Source organism: Lactuca virosa, chromosome 4, assembly GCF_052849685.1.
Source record: "Lactuca virosa cultivar CGN04683 chromosome 4, Lactuca_virosa_CGN04683_v6, whole genome shotgun sequence".
Lineage (NCBI taxonomy): Eukaryota > Viridiplantae > Streptophyta > Magnoliopsida > Asterales > Asteraceae > Lactuca > Lactuca virosa.
Window position 1 is genome coordinate 479424260 of NC_136429.1, and position 16580 is coordinate 479440839.

Consider the following 16580-nt stretch of genomic DNA (forward strand, 5'->3'; position numbering starts at 1 on the left):
TTGCCCTACAACGAAGACCGAGGCTTCTACAATCTGAGTGAGGGAGGCTCAGCAGACAGGGCTCTACCTGTCTTGGTTCGCAGGGTGGCCCGTAATGATGAGCAAGGTCGAACAGCACTCAACCGGGTTATGGAGGTTGATGCCGATATGGGAGTCAATACGGTCCGTATTCGTCAACTTGAGTCCGCAAACAGAAGGATCCAGAACGAGAACGCGACCTTGCGCGCTGAACTCGACGCAGCCCGAGCTGAAGTCGGAGAACTTCGAGCTCGCCAGACTATCTCCGAAAGTCGCTTGCGTGATCTGGAGCGTCGCCTGGTGGGATTCAGATCCCAGGCACAACGTTCCCGTCGTCAGTAGAGCTTACTCTACTTTCCCGTCTAATATTAGTAGGAGTATTGTAATAGTTGTAGTTCAGTTTCCTGTCTAAACTAAGACTCCGAACCCGTTAGATTTGCAATATCTATGTTATGTCGTGATTTTCCCTAATATGGTTGATGTAAGGCCATTATAAGGCCAATTTTCCGTAAAAACATTTACATCATTAATGCCAATATACGACAGATATTTAATCCTATATCCTCAATTGTCCGCCATTATGTTCATCATTTAAATTCCCATCATCATCTCCTGCTTGTAAACTTTTAGTCAAGGGGTGTAAAGTGGAGGAAAAACGACCCCCTTACGACATAATCCAATATCCGGAGGAGATATTACCTCTAGGACATCATTATGGAGAGCTACTTCTCGATGGAAGGTACCACCATGGCATAGTCTTCTTATCCCATTTCGAGGATGTATTTGAACCTCGCTTGACACGTATACGTCCACAATTGGAGCATGTGTGGCCACTATGATCTGTTATACTAAGCAACCTTAGAAATACCCTTTGTGTACCATGGCAACTAATCGACACCATCCCAAGGTTGTCTCCATAGATTATACATAAAGTGACTTGCTACTCCCAACGTGCGGGGATTGTTTTGCCTAGTGCATATTGTCTATACATTACGCTACCAACTAATAATTTGAAAGAGGCCTTGGCCAATCCTTCTAGGTCGTTCTCTCTCTTTAGAGATTGATTCTTTGAAAGTCTTAAGTGGCTTCTCAAATGCACATGTCTGGGATTGCTCCTATTCTTAGGAATTTTCAGACCTACATCTTTCGAGTGAGTTTTAGAATACCATCAACTATATTTCTCTCTATGCCCATTCCTAATAATTATGTAGCGATCCATAGGTCCTTCTCCTCAACCAATCTGGAGAACTATTTTTCAAAGCTGTTAATTCCCAACATGTAGTCCCAGAAAGCAACATGTTAGATATCTTGCCTTCGACCCAAAAATAACTCTAGAGGATTTATCTAGACTTTTCGTGCCTAGACGGGTCGAGCTCAAAGTCGACCTAATTTCTTGGGAAACACCTGTACCTAAAGCGTCGTACCGCTTAGCACCCTTCCTAAATACAAGAGCTGTTTGGTCAACTTCAAAAACCCCTCGAAAAAGGTTTCGATCGTCTAAATTCTTCATGATGGGATGCATTGGCACTATCTGTTAAAGAAAAAAAAAGACGGATTGAATCGATTGTACATTGGTTATAAAGAACGGAATAAGTTGACGATCAAACAATGATACCTTTTTTCCTCAAATCAACGATCTGTTTGACTAATTATAAAATATCTCGTACTTCTCTAGGATTGCCCAACTCCCAAACGCATTGACCCAAAAGTTAGGAAGTTCTTTTGGTAAACACAATAAGAAGATGTATCCAAATTGGTAGAACACAATTTGTGCAACACGTCGTCCCTGATTGTACTAAAGGGCGTGGCCAGTGCTACAAAATATCGTGACACATCACACCAACTCTAGGATTGTGCCTTGATGCAAAAGGATGAGATTATCGCGTACACTTCAAGGCAAATCAATGGTGCATGAGTAGAACTATACCGCACATGACCTAGAGTTAGGAACATTAGTATTCTCCCTTAAAATCTAGAGACATTACTTATATGAAACCAAATGCACTGTCTATGCAGACCACAAAGGCCTTCAACATATCTTAGGGCGAGGATGCTCAAACAGGAGGCAAAGACATTGAGAAGCTTGTAAAGGCAGTATAGCTCATTGGAAGATTGCATGCTCGAGTGAATCACTTGACTCCTCCTATTGAGACAAATGAAATTTTAGGCATTGATAGTGCATACTCACTATTCGAAACTATAACTTTGGCTTCATTCCTGCTCATTCCATTAACATGGGATATCCATTTCGGTATTCATATATGCTCAGTAAGGGCACAATAATTATCTTCCCCATTTTTGACGATTTTCACGCTTAAGGTATTCCACTATACCTAAATATGATTTCTCGAGTTTGAGCATGTCATTTCAGAACCTTTCAGTCCTAATATGTTTATATTACATTACCAGGACGTAGATTCTCTTATTTCAGTCAATTATGCCACTTTTCGTATTATAAATCATAAAAGTTTCCAAAACGAGAAAAATTTTAAAGTTTTGATATATATATATATATATATATATATATATATATATATATATATATATATATATATATATATATATATATATATATATATATATATATATTTGCACAGAATTACTACCGTTATGCTCTTAACTATTTTTAATTGACACATGAAGTGTATATTACCACTTGTTGAGCATCTTTATAAGTCAAGCTTAAATTTTGAACGATAAACACGTATTTTGGACATTGTATGTTTAACTTCTTCACCCAAGCCTGTTATTTCGTTTCCTCGATACAATTTTCTTTGTGACAAGCAAAACATAGTATGAAACCACTAGACTTCCTTATGCTGCTTTACATGGCTAACCACCATAAATGGCTTGGTAACCCTCACCGTCGAGTGTGTATGCCTTTATCGATATTCTCTTAAGGACTAGAAAGAATTAGAATTCTATCGAGACATTACTACAATAAATAAGAGCATCATCATGAGAATTGTTGCAACATTCACCTCTTTCGCACTCTTACATCTAAAGCTCTGGTCATCGTTAGAGTTCCGACATGAGATGTATTTCCCATTGTTCAGTTAACATCTCCTCCCCGACTTGTATGTTCCCTTGGAACTCTATCTATACACGTCCTTATCAAGGATCCAATCGTGAATGTTGTGAATACTTAGCTATCTAACCCTAATGGAACTGCTAACTATTGCCACGGTAATGGACAAACTATCAAGTAAATGATAATAGTGGCAATAACGACGCTACGTCTTCTAACCTAATGGAAAAAGAGGCCATTCTTGAGGTAACTGAGTTGTGACTAATCTCACGAATCGTCATAGAACTACCCTTCCGCATTCATGTTCCATAGCCAACGTATCAAGTGCACCTTGTTTGCAGTAGAGGATGTTTCATGCATTTCGGACAATGCTCATATCAAATTGTGGGTTTTCTCCATACTGGCAAGGATGTATGCACATCCTTCACCATAAATAATTTTAGGACTCTAAGTGCTTGTTGGTCAGATGGTGCCGATGCTCTTGCGATTCATATGAGGTATTCAAACCATAAGGATGGTAGATATAATTTATTTTAATGGGGATTGACAAGGACTGCTAAAGGAAACGATCGATTTAGATAAAGGTGGATCTATTGGCGTACTCTGCACACTTCCTTCCCATTCAAGAAGGTTACCGAATGGAAAATCTTTCCTGGATTTACATAGACGAAGTCATAGTACGTCGTGGAGTAACTATTTCCATTACTTTGGATAGGAAGTCTCCATGTGTCACAAATATGGTAGTCACTTCAGAAAGCCTTGTACACAATTAAACATAAGTACTACCTACCATCCTCAGATGTATGGAAAATAGAACGAACTATCCACGCTTTGAAAGACATACTCCGAGCCCATATGACCAGTTTAGGAGGTGTTTAGAGCTCCCAGTAAACACTCGTTGAGTTTTCCTATAACAACAACTATCATGTCAGTGTGAAACGTGCTCCCCTACAAAGCAGTGTATGGGATTAAGTGTCGAACCTCAAAAAGTGCTTGGTGGAGGAATCCCTACACATACCCCTCGGGGACCTCCAAATCAATGATCGACTAAAATTCATGGAGGAACCGGTAGAAATTCTTGATCGAGAGGTTAAGCAACTAAAACGAAGTAAGATACCGATCGAGAAAGTTAGTTAGAACTCTAAGCATGGGCCCGAGTTTACGTGGGAACGGGAGGATTACATGAAGAACAAATATCCACAACTATTCGTTATATCTAAACCAGTGTTACCGCCAGTTGAATTTCGGGACGAAATTCCCACAACTGGGGGAGACTGTGACATCCGCCAAAACTCAGGTCAATACTCATCTAGAACCTTGTCATTTCTTTGTGCACACATAACTTGGCTCTATAGTTACAAGTTGAACTAGGTTGGTGACTTAATAGATCTCTCGGAACAAGTAGTGTACCTTAGTTGCATTGAACGATTACATTGATATGTAAAGGAACCAACTGAGTGGTAAAGTGCCAATGCTGAACCTTAAGCCTAAACATAAAACTATGTTCGGTAGATTACAACTCAAGGGTGGGTTATTAACCCTAATAATTTCACATTGGAACAAATTGATGCTTAATAAGGTTAAGTGTCACAAACTAATATGAACAAAATTGGATCATAATATGAACCAATTATAAAATTTATGACAATTCATATACTTCATGATTTGAAATGTAAACCAAAAGTGAAAATCCTTGTTACAATTGTTGAAATATGACAAATTGATTTTTATAAAAATTCAATAGTAGGTTGTCATTTCCTAAATTAATTTAACAAATATAATGTTGGAAGTTATTATCAAGTGTAAATATTTCAACAAAACCCAATAATTAAAACCTTAGAAGATCATGAATATGTTGGTGTTTTATAAAATTTAAAGCCTAGTTTTATAAAATGTGAATGAGGCTTTTATTAATTAATTGATAAAATATATATATATATATATATATATATATATATATATATATATATATATATATATATATAAACAAATACCACCCACAAAGTGGCCGACCATTAGACCCCTCCATTCCCCCATATCCATTAAAATCTCATCAATTCAAACACCCACCTACTCCACTCACTCTCCTATTCCAAGAGATTCCCCCACACTTCACTATTCTTTCTTCCACCTCCATTTCTTCTCCATTCAGCCGAGTTCTTCCCATTCTCTGCCATATTTTCGAAATGATGCAGGTCTTGAAGTGTTCTTGTTCCTCTCAAGCTCAAAACCAAGGTATAACACACCATTCTTCCTCATAGTTATGACTTTACTACTTCATCTTCATGTTTCTTCTTTACATTTCGGATTCTATGCCTTTCCATGGCTAGAATCCTTACTTTTCCCCTTGTGGTTTGTAGATTCTCACCATAACACAATGCATGGGTTTGAAATGGTGAAAATCCGGGATCAAACCCATGCAAGGAGTGAAAATGATGCACATGTGATCATATGATCTCAAAACCGAGTGTTACACTTTCTTCTCCATTTCTTTTGTGTTCTTGCATGATCAAATGCATTTAAACCATTTCTAGTACATCTTGGACGCTCATTCACTCCATGCATGTGCTAGAAATCGGACCATAGCTGGAACATGCATGTTGTTCTTGTCAAAATGCCCTAAGAATGCACTCAAAGCAAACAGGGAAGACATGCAATCTGCCAGACTACTTTGTTCAGCTTTGAACGGCCATAACTCGGTCATTACTTAACCAAATCCTGACATTCTTTTTGTATTGGATAGTTCCACGAGTTAAATTTCAAACCCAACTAGTCTCACTGTAAAATATTAAATATCGGATTTTTGGCAATTTTTACAAAATGGTTGCGCGAACAGCTCTTTTCTGTGATCACCATTTTTGCCTTACGTGATCAGTGGCCTTAAACCCAACCATAAATTTGGGGAAAAATAATTTAGAAACTTAACATATCCAGTGAATGATGGCTGAAATTTCGTGGCTTAAAACCCCACAGAATGTGCTACACAAATTCATGAACTTCAGCCACATTTACATCTCATGCACTATAATGTGCAACGTTTCTTAACTTGTTTGGGTTCAATACCCCTATTTCTCTTCTGAATAAATTTTGAACATTTTTCCTTTTGAAAGCCCTCACATGCATGTGATAATCTGTAAAATACCAAGGGCTAGAACGAATTCCTTAATTATTTATAAAAATAGTTATTTAATGGCTTTAAATTCCAAATAATCATTTTCAAAAGTTATAAAAATCTGAAAATTTGTATTATGAATATAATCACAGAGTAAGAAAGCCATGTAAATTTTCAGACAATTTGGACACTGTTTGATATTTATTCCATATTTTTCATTAAATGGGAGCATGAAATTATAATCTCAGGTTATTGGACTCAAAATTCCTAACCCATATTTTTCTCAACCTTAAGAACATTATAAGAACCTGTAAAAATTAAATTGGGAATTTTAGAAACTGTTTACCAATTTATTTGGATTTTCTATATTATTTGGTCCTAAATTACAAATAAATATAAAATGACCATCAAAAATGTCTATAAAATTTCTGGACACTAATACCCTCCTGTAGAACCACAATAAAAAGTGTTACAGATTTTGGAGTTCATTTTCATGCCTTTATGAATTTTTGAACATAAGGCACCATGAATTCAATAATACCAAAAATGAACCAAACAAACTTTGGGCACTTAATGATACCACTAGTAGGATAAGTAGTTCTTAGATAATGACTTAGTGAATTATATCTCACTAGAAACTATTTGTTCCGTAGGACGCTATTAGGACATGCACTCACCAACATCAACCCGCAAAGCCCGAGCCGCGAACTTTCCAGATTGAGTATTCACGCACTCCCCTATTTTTACTGTTTTCATGTTTTGGGGTGGAAAGCATGCTACAATATCTATGAAAATTATTTTATGAACTTAATGAACTTGGAACGATATTGTTTTGTGAACTTGTTGAACTATGAACTTGATAAGTCTTGCTTTATGAACTTATTGAACTTGGAAAGCTATTGTTTTATGAACTTAACGAACTTGTAACAATATTGTTTTATGAACTTAACGAACTTGGAACTATACTCTTTGATGAACTTTCTGTTATGAACTACATGCTATTAACTTTTTATATGAACCTTGTGATATGAACATGTATTATGAACTTGGTGTTATGAACTTGTATGATTAAGTCCCCGGTGAACCGATACAACCTATTAACTCATATTGGAGCCGATGGTCTTATGGATAGCGCTATTTGGGGTCGACAGCCCCCACTCGCCCAGAACCGCGAGTGCATATTTCCGTGAACTGACATTATGGGAACCATGGACATAATGGAATGGGGCAAGAACTGTCGGTAGGCTTGGTTGTGAACGGAGTGCTTTGGCATTCAACACTCATTTCGAGTTGGAACTTTTGAACAAACCTATATTTTCTCACTAAAATGATGTACTTTATAAACATGTGAAACTCACCAACTATTTTATAGTTGACCCTCGTTTTTGCATGTTTTTCAGGGAACGGTCAGTGATCTAAATTAGACATCAACAAGAATTTGCACTTGATGTTTCTTTTGTTATGTATTAGACTTTGTAGTAGGGAATTAAAATGTAATTTTGATTCAAATGTGATGTAAACTTAAAATACTCAATGATTATGGTTGGTACTCCTATTTACCTCGTGTTATGAGACCTTAGCCTGTCACCCTTCGTGTTTCCGCTTTAACGGGGTGTGACATCAAGTGTTGTTGTTCTTGAGTTCACGGCCGCAAACCCTTCAAATCTTTAAATCTTCAAGGGCCGAAATTAGTTCACGGCCGTGAACCCTTCAAACCTTCATATATTCTACAAGAACACCGATCACGACCGTAAACCATTCAAGGGGCTGTTCACGGTCGAGAACAGTTCACGACGGAGAACAGTTCACGGACGCAAACCTTCCCAGGTTGTGAACTTGGCTGAAAAACCGCTTTTTCCGATTCAATCGAGTCCCAGTGACATTCCTTAACTAAAAGCAAGTGTTTTCCAACACTACAATTAATGGTTTCGCTAATATTGCGCGTATATGTGTTTAATTATTATTAGGATTCCGTTAATTTCGTGCTCAACGATTCGAAGGTCCTTATTCAGTTTCACAGTCCGATACATTCACGCAACTAACTGTGACTTCATACCCCTATACCTTTACTGTTTTATCGCTTTTAGGGGGAGGATACAAGCAAGACACAAATAAATTTTGTGATTTATATAAAGGATTTAAACAGGATTAAAACTTATGCGATTGATTCAAACCAAATATTTTTCATGTTATAAAACACTTAGATCTTTATCCCTTGTGTAAAATGCTGAGCATAAGGGAAGATTTCAACATATTTGTAGAGTTTTCAGGGTAAAACATGAATTGAATCCATTAACGAACATATAAGCTATAATAGGTATAGTTTATGGAACAATTACCTTATCAATGCACGAAACATAGATTCAATGTGATCGAACATATAAGCTATATCACTACTAGAAAACAAGGGTAATACCTACAGCACAATCCGTAGGTATTCCGTAGGTATAAGGCAATACCTACGGAATTGCTACGGAAAAAGGCCTGTAGCATAATAGCCCGTGGGAAATTTATACCTACGGAATTGCTACGGACTAGCTACAAAATACCTACGGTTTTTTCCGTAGCTAAAATACCTACGGAATAGCTACGGAAAGCAGCAACTACAGTTTACCAACGGATTACCGATGGGACCCACTTTGACTAACATTCACCTTCATTACCTACGGATTTCATACGGCTCACATTACCTACGGATTTTCCGTAGGTAATCCGTAGGTAATTACTTTTATTTTTTTTAAAAAAAAAACAGCAAAAAATTATAAAAAATCCATTTTTTTCTGTCCAAAATATTAAAAAAACCCATTACATTAACCTAATAATAATATTAAATTCAACCACAAATCAAATAATATTACAATAAACCTCATAAACCTAAAAAAGTATCAAATACAAATACACATTACTAATGAAATAACAATTTACAATAAACTTGGCATCCTTTAGCTTCAAATATAGATATCACCAACTAGTAAGTAGAATCCTATTCTACAAAGGTTAATAATGTCAAAACAATATTGGTACCATTCAAGCTCTCAAAACTTCGTTGTCATCTTGATTTAATAGCAGCATGGACCTCTTCACTCAAATTTGTATGTAACTTGATCCTGCAATTGGAAACAACCATAATAAGGCTAAGACATACACATACAAATCAAATGACATATACATAAACACATACATATCTGATTAGACACATACACTCAAATATTACTTTTGAGCAGCAAAAAGCATATATGATTCAATCTGATCATGATTAGTTCAACCAAAACCAGGTAATATTCTAGATTACGACTGCATTTTCTCTTTAAAATTGGAAGCATCCTTGAATTCTGAAATAAACGTGCAAAAATAAGCCAATTTTTACATTTCCATTAGGTACTTAACTTTGTGATGTGCAGTTAAATTCCTTCTAGAAATGCAAGAAATAGCAACGTATTATCATTGGGTTTTTTTTGTCTATAGAATCCCACAACATTGATGACATGAGGCATAAACTATCTCCAGCAGAAGAGTAAAACCAATCACCTGTGGGAAATTAAGAAAGTGAATATCATAACCTCAAAATTCATCCCTAACTCCAAATCAGCCACCATTACCCCCAAAATTTCAATTATCAGAAATTGAAAATTCAAAACTCAAGAGAAACCCTTAAAATAATGGCAAAATCAATGCAGTCTGATAAAAATTGCAACAAAAACTAAAGAAAATATGAAAAAGAATTGTATTTTTCACCTGAAAATCGATCTTTGAGAGCTGCAATGGTGGTCGACTTGCTTCACCTGTAAATCGATGTTTGACCTGCAAATCGAGCTTGATGCTTCGCTTGCAAATCGATGTTACACCAGCAAATCGATCTTGGTGGGTGGATATGGTGGTCCGGAGAGAGAGAGAGAGACAGAGAGAGAGAGAGAGAGACGGAGTGAAGAAGAAATCGAGCTTCACCTGCAATGAAAATCTGTTAGAAAAATATAGGGTTTTACGTGGGAGAAGAAATCGAACAAAGAGGGTTCGACGGAGGATACGACGAAGCGGAGAAGGGGACGACCGCCGGAGAAGTGATGAACGCGAGGGTTTTTTTGGGAGCGTTCACAGAAGACAGATAAGGGAGGAAGAAGGAAACGGAATCGGTCGTTTCTTTTTAGCAAAAAAAACCCTAATGTGGAATATGTAATGGCAAGCGACAAAAACGAAAAAAAATAGGTAGGAGATTCGAACTCGGGCACGAAGCATACAAAGTTCAAGATCATACCATTCGGCCGGGCATGCCACATCCGTTTAGGAAGGATCGATATATGTATTAATACAATACCGAATTCCTTTCATTTCCTTTATTATTATTATTATTATTATTATTATTATTATTATTATTTTCATTTTTATTATTATTATTATTATTATTATTATTATTATTATTATTATTCGAGTCTTAATTTTTTTTTTGGATAAATTTTCTTACATATTTAAGACACGAACAGTTAACTTTCTAAAAAGGGTCAACTTTCTAAAATTGGATTTTTGATGCATTTTTTATTATAGGTAATTACCTACGGATTAGCTACGGAATATGCTTTCCGTTAGAATTCCGTAGCTAATGGATTAGCTATGGATTTTTCTTATTTTCTTATTTTCGGGCACCAAACGTCTTTTTTTTCGCTCCGTTTTTTTCACACCTCTATTATACATGATTATCTATATTTTCACCAATTTATAGCTATTAATATCATTTATAAAGCCGTGTGCACATACGGGATCCATTGCTCGTTTAATGGTGTAACACTATAATGCTTATGAATACGTACACATACATCTCACAAACAAGTATACATACACATATACACGTACACATATACCACAACTCATTCATGTATATAAATATACATATACAAACATAATTCATCACAAGTTGGTGAAAAGTATATGCATTACAATGTTAAACTGTGAAACGAGTACTTGATCCCGAAGGGGAACACGACTTTATGAACGATATTAATAGCTACAAGTTGGTGAAAATAAAGATAATCATGTATAGTAGAGGTGTGAAAAATACGAAGCGAAAAAAAGACGTTTGGTGCCCGAAAAATTGAAAATAAGAAAAATCTGTAGCTAATCCGTAGCTACTTAGCTACGGATTAGTTACGGAATTCTAACGGAAAGCATACTCCGTAGCTAATCCGTAGGTAATTAGTATCCGTAGGTATTCCGTAGCCATTCCGTAGCTAACTAGCTACGGATTTGCATATGTAGCTATTCCGTAGCTATTCTGTAGCTAATTAGCTACGAAATAGCTACGGACCCACATCCGTAGCTATTCTGTAGCTATTCCGTAGCTATTCCGTTACTAAACTAGGGCATCCCATTCTGTAGCTGATCCGTAGCGATTCCATAGCTAATTAGCTACGGAAATTTTCCGGAGCTATTTTCCGTAGGAAAACGCCATGTTTTCTAGTAGTGTATAGGGTATAGTTTATGGGTCATATAAACAGTAACTTAAATTCAAGGGATTCATTTTATTCTACACTTAATCGTTAGTATAGCATTTTATGAGTGAGCATTCTTCGCGTAATTACTTAAGTACTAACAAAAGTCCTAAGATTATAACTAGAGTCTCCTGGAGGGAGAACGTGAGTTTGTGTATAGATCTATACGGGATTGACAATCCCGCAACACAACTGTTAGTTACAGTTAGGCCGACAGGCCTGGGTAACAAAGTCATTTCTATTCCGACACCTGAAGAACGCCGTTCAAACAATTCAATGGTCAAGTATAGTTATAACAACTCATAAATTTGGTACTAAATAATACGATTAATGTATGAATGGTAACAACTTCAATTAGTTTCATTTTAAAGTAATAGAACTACTATACACACTGGAGGATTCCAGGGTTTTCATAATATAGTTTTCATGTAAAACAAAACTATACAATACGACTGGTGGTATCCAGATATATAAAATAATGCTTTCATATAGGTTATTAGTACACAGTAACGAACATACACTTCGGACTTAGGGTTAAAGACTACTTTTCAAAACTAGAGAGAATATTGGATTTTCTTGAAAGCATGTAAACATTTTTTTACAGATTCACATACAGGTTTCCTTCTCAAAAATATACTTATGAACTCATCAGCTTTAATGCTGCTACTCTTTCAAAATTGCTTGTATTCTCAGGAAATCAGTAGACAGGTACTCCCGCGGCATTTTGAGAAGACGGAGCGTATAGAGTCACGTCTTATATATATTTTGCTGTATTTTTTATGTATACAAACTATGTATCAAACAAATGTAAATATTTTATTTATTCAATGTAATGGTTGGTTTTACTTTGATTGCTATGATACAATTGTTGTGATATTATACATGACATCCTCCACCCCCGAACGTTTCCGCCGTTTCGGTTTGGGGGTGTGACACATTGGTATCAGAGCTATTGTTTATAGTGAACTAAGTATATCGAACCTTACATGGTATACAACTATAAACACTAAAGGGGCCAAAGCGCTCTGAAACTAAAAGTATACTTTTAAAATTTAAGTATTTTACAAGAAGTATACAAGAATACATACATACAAGAAGCTGTATCATAGTAAGAACTACTTAAAAGTATTTAGGACTAGTTGGACACTGCAGTTATACCTGAATAGTTATGTAATAATATGTGGGGCCAATATAACCTGATCAACTACATTTATCCGAGATATGACCAACATGTGTTTGGGAGTGACTGTGGTGTTGCGACAAGTCTAAAACTCAACATATCTGATACTAATGAAGCACATAGTTAAAGTACTATAGGAGTATTTTATAACACTATATCACTGCACAGCGTTGTTACAAGTAGTACAAATCCTCACAAATAAAAGACCTGCAATTCCTTGTTTATGTTAGTAAACATTTGTTGTAGATCTTTGTTATCACTGTAGGATTAAGATATATCTTGCTCGAAAATATTTGATTCATGATCAATGTAGGAGGCTTATCGTCATTTTCCCCTTATATCTTTTAGAGAAAGATGCCTCGCAGGAAGAGACCCAACAGAAAGAACAACAACCCTCCGACGAATCTGTCGCCACCACCTCCTCAGTTCGATCCTGCTATGTTCCAAGCAGCGGTTACAGCCGATGTGGCTGCCGCGATGTCACAGATCAATTCTGGCGGCTCTAGCGGATCGGGAAGTGGTACCCATCCCTTTAATCTTGATGGTGGTCAGGGACACCAGAAGGAGTGTTCCTACAAAGACTTTATGAATGCAAAATCAAATCCTTTGACGACAATGGAGGTGTCATTGCCCTAACTCGTTGGTTCGAAAAGATCGAATCAATTTTCGAGATTTGTGCGTGCCCCGAGGCAAGAAAGGTGAAGTTTGCCGCCTGCACCTTCACCGATAGAGCACTGAGTTGGTGGAATAGCCGAGTTAAATTCTTAACTTTGCTGGTAGCCAATGACATGGGTTAGGAGAATTTGAAAGAATTAATGCTTGCAGAGTATTCCCGAGGGGCGAGATGCCAAAGCTGGAGCACGAGCTCTGGAACCTGAAGATAAAGGGTTCCGACATTGCTACATACACTGCTAGGTTCAGCGACCTAGCTCTTCTGTGTCCCGAGATGGTAACCCCAAAAAGTAAGAAAACTGAGAGGTACATTTGAGGATTGACACCCCCGACTCAAGGAAACGTTTTGGCTGCTAAACCTCTCACATTCGACAGCACCAATTGCCTGGCGCAGACTTTGATAGATCACGAGAGTGATCATGAAACCGTGACAGCTGTTCCCGAACCACCAAAGGCGAGTTGTGAGAAGAAAAAGTTCTTGAACAAGCGAAAGGGCAAGTCTTCGCAGGAGCCCTCCAAAAAACAACAAATAGTGGCAGTTCATGCCGCTACCACTCCTACTGCTATTTCCACTACTCCATTACCTCCCAGCCATTATGCTGGAAACCTGTCCTTGTGCAACAAATGCAAGTTCCATCATTTGGGAGTTTATAGAGAGATGCAATGTGACAAATGTGGCAGAAAGGGGCACACAACTCATTTCTGCAAGACACCAGTCCAACCAACCAATCAGGCCTTTGGAGCTGGAGTGAGCCAAGCCTGCTATGGTTGTGGAGAAACCGGGCACTTCAAGAGGAATTGCCCAAAAGCATCAGTTAGCAACACGGGGAGAGTGCTACCCATGGGCAAGGAGGAAGCAGTCGCTGATCCCACCGTAGTTACGGGTACGTTCCTCCTCGACAACTCTTATGCATGCATTCTTTTCGATTCTGGTGCGGAGAGAAGTTTTGTTATTCATGCATTTAAGCATCTACTCAAGCATAAATCCCAACCTTTAACCGAAACATTCACCGTCGAGATGGCTAACGGAAAGAAAGAGAGCACTAACAACGTATTCATAGGTTGTACCCTTACCCTAAATGACCATTCTTTTCCAATCGACCTTATGCAAGTTTCCATAAAAAGCTTCAATGTCATCATCGGCATGGATTGGTTGAGCCCCAATCGTGCTGATATCCTTTATTATGAAAAACCATTCGTCTCAATTTGCCATCTGGAGAAGCCCTTATTATCTATGGTGCTAAACTCAGCTCAAACCTTCGTATCATTTTGTGCATCAAAGCCCAAAAATATCTGCGAAAGGAATGTCATGCATTCCTAGCCCATGTCGTTAACGAGAAACAGGAAGTTAAAGACCTCGAGAGCATCCCCGATGTCTGCAGCTTTCCTGATGTCTTTCCCGAAGACCTTCCCGGAATCCCTACCGAGCGCCATGTCGAGATCCGAATCGACTTAATCCCCGGAGCTACCCCCGTAGCCAAATCCCCTTACCGTCTAGCTGGCAGAAATGCAAGAGTTATCCAGTCAGCTCAATGAACTACTCAACAAGGGATTCATCAGACCAAGTTCCTCACCCTGGGGAGCCCCGGTCTTATTCGTGAAAAAGAAAGATGGATCCTTTCGGATGTGTATAGATTATCGCGAACTGAACAAGCTTACCATAAAAAACTGTTACCCTCTTCCCCGAATCGACGACCTCTTCGATCAACTTCAAGGAGCCAGCTACTTCTCAAAGATAGACATGAGATCAGGGTACCATCAGTTACGAGTCCATGAGGGTGATGTTCCGGAGATCTTGGTCACGTGGTTAGTGAAGAAGGCATACACGTGGACCCTTCCAAAATCAAGGCAATTGAGAATTGGTCAGCACCGAAGACGCCCATAGAAATCCGTCAATTCTTGGGTCTTGCTGGCTATTATCGCAGGTTTATCCAGAATTTCTCCAGGATTGCTAAGCCTCTAACCGCCCTGACTCAGAAAGGTGTAACCTTTAGTTGGGGAGAAAATCAAAACACTGCGCTCCAAACACTGAAGCAGGCCTTATGCATCACACCCATCTTGTCTCTGCCAGAAGGGACGGAGGACTTTGTTGTCTACTGCGATGCATCAAATCAGGGCCCGGGCTGTGTGCTCATGCAGCGAGGAAAGGTTATTACCTATGCCTCGAGATAGCTGAAGGCACATGAAGTCAATTATACAACTCACGATTTGGAGTTCGGAGCGGTGGTCTTCACATTAAAGATTTGGAGACATTATCTCTACGGAACCAAGTGTACTGTCTTCACTGACCATAAGAGCCTACAACACATATTTGATCAAAAAGAGTTGAATATGAGGCAATAACGGTGGTTTGAGCTACTTAATGATTATGAGTGTGAAATACGCTATCATCCAGGAAAGGCCAATGTGGTAGCAGATGCCCTCAGCCGGAAAGAGTATACAGGTCGTAGAGTGAAGGCACAGACAATGACCATCCATTCCCATCTATCTGCACAAATCAGAAAGGCTCAATTAGAAGCCCTAAAACCATAGAACATGTTGAATGAAGCCTTGAGGGGAATGGAAAAGAACTTAGAGGTCAAGGGAGACGGAGTATACTATTTCATGAACCAGATCTGGACCCTAAAGTTCGGTGGTTACAGGGAGGTTGTCATGGACGAAGCTCACAAGACTAGATACTCCGTTCACCCAGGTTCAGATAAGATGTATCTGAATCTCAAAAAGCTTTATTGGTGGCCAAACATGAAAGTAGAGATCACTACCTTCGTGGGCAAGTGCCTGACTTGCGCCAAGGTGAAGGTGGAATATCAAATGCCCTCAAGTCTACTTCAGCAGCCAGAAATACCTGAGTGGAAGTGGCAACGAATCACAATGGACTTCATTAACAAACTTCCCAAGACCCCAAGTGGCCTTGACGCTATCTAGGTAATCGTCGACAGATTGACTAAGTCCGCCCACTTCCTGCCAATCAAAGAAACATTCAAGATGGAGAGACTGACACGAATCTACATCCAAGATATAGTCCGTCTGCATGGTGTGCCTGTGTCCATTATCTCCGATTCGGATAGCAGATTCACCTCGAGATTTTGG

General features: G+C 38.2%; 1 long non-coding RNA gene across 1 annotated transcript; it reads right to left on the bottom strand.

Moving 5' to 3' along the window:
* Positions 1-8983: 8983 nt before the first annotated feature.
* LOC145109227 (uncharacterized) lies at positions 8984-10278 on the bottom strand. The gene is made up of 3 exons (XR_013708825.1): positions 9894-10278; positions 9546-9686; positions 8984-9265 (listed from the first exon to the last, which is right to left on the bottom strand). It is a non-coding gene; the product is annotated as an uncharacterized LOC145109227 (long non-coding RNA).
* Between the last annotated feature and the right edge of the window lie 6302 nt (positions 10279-16580).